Source organism: Priapulus caudatus, unplaced genomic scaffold (assembly GCF_000485595.1).
Source record: "Priapulus caudatus unplaced genomic scaffold, Priapulus_caudatus-5.0.1 Scaffold2939, whole genome shotgun sequence".
NCBI classification, from domain to species: domain Eukaryota; kingdom Metazoa; phylum Priapulida; class Priapulimorpha; order Priapulimorphida; family Priapulidae; genus Priapulus; species Priapulus caudatus.
In genome coordinates, this window is record NW_014580000.1 from 1 (window position 1) to 1,140 (window position 1,140).

The 1,140-nt window shown below is 35.9% G+C and overlaps 1 long non-coding RNA gene across 1 annotated transcript; it reads left to right on the top strand.

Moving 5' to 3' along the window:
- Positions 1 to 157: 157 nt before the first annotated feature.
- Positions 158 to 804, top strand: LOC106819187. Its single transcript, XR_001395370.1, has 2 exons — positions 158 to 327; positions 500 to 804. It is a non-coding gene; the product is annotated as an uncharacterized LOC106819187 (long non-coding RNA).
- Positions 805 to 1,140: the final 336 nt, after the last annotated feature.

The following is a 1,140-nucleotide window of genomic DNA, read 5'->3' on the forward strand; positions in this document are numbered from 1 at the left end:
TGCAGGCAAAATTTATAGTTCTGGCCACACAAAATGTATAAGCTAATGTGCATGTTTGTATAAAATATATAAAATGGGTTTGTATTACTAACATAGTTATTGACAGGAAACCAGCCTACTGGCAGCAAAGCTGATTCGTCTTGTCATTTTGCTTCAGAAAACGAGGCAGATATAAAGGCATGTCAATTTCTTGCCACTCTACTTGGAGGAGGAGAAGGTGGCAAATCTGCACGGGAAAAGAATGCGGTGGACCAGGAAGCAGCAATAATGCTAAAGACTTTACAGTCACAAGCTGAGGGTCAGTTGAAGGTCATTACTGACTATGAGGTGAGATTTGTTGTGTGTGACTTAATTGGTAGTGTTGAGTTTGGGTAACAGAATGCAATTATAATCATTGTCTAAACTGTAGTGGAAACTATACGATTTTACTGTAGTGGACTAAACATTTCATAATGTGTTCTGTATTATACAAATTTAAATTCTTTTTGTCAATTTTAAGGCAAGAGAGGGCACTGCCTGTCACTTTCGTAATGTGCTGAAGGCAATGGAAGCTGATAGTCAGGAGGACGTTGTGATGAAAGACCCTAACACCATATAACATGGAGTTAATTTAGAGTCATATCCGATGGGTGATTCCCATATGCTTGGAAACTATTATAGATGTAATAATGAACGTAATGAAATAATAGACGTAATGATTGAGTGGGATGATTTGGTGATCAAAAATTAATGTAAAAGCTTTTTACAAGTACTAGTCCATGCCCGTTAGGTGGTCAAAGCTGATCACACAAGATAAAAAAAAAATTAAATTAAATAGCCCATGCAACTTGTCATGAGCTGTATAATGTTCCGTTGAGCGGTGCGGAAACGTATAGCCGGACACACACACAGACAGAAATTCCCTAATTTATAGTAAGATGTAAAGGAATCTAAGACATGTGTTTAGAAATCTACATTGACAACTTTTATGAATAAACAACATGTTAGTTTTTGATGAATTGCTAAACGGTTTTGTGCACATTTCGGAGAGTAAATTATTTATAGTAATATTCGAAAGTATGATTAACAACAATGTGTTGACAGTAAAAAGTCTCGTAGTTGCTGTTTTTCAATATGCTGGTCATGTACAACTTTAGTAGA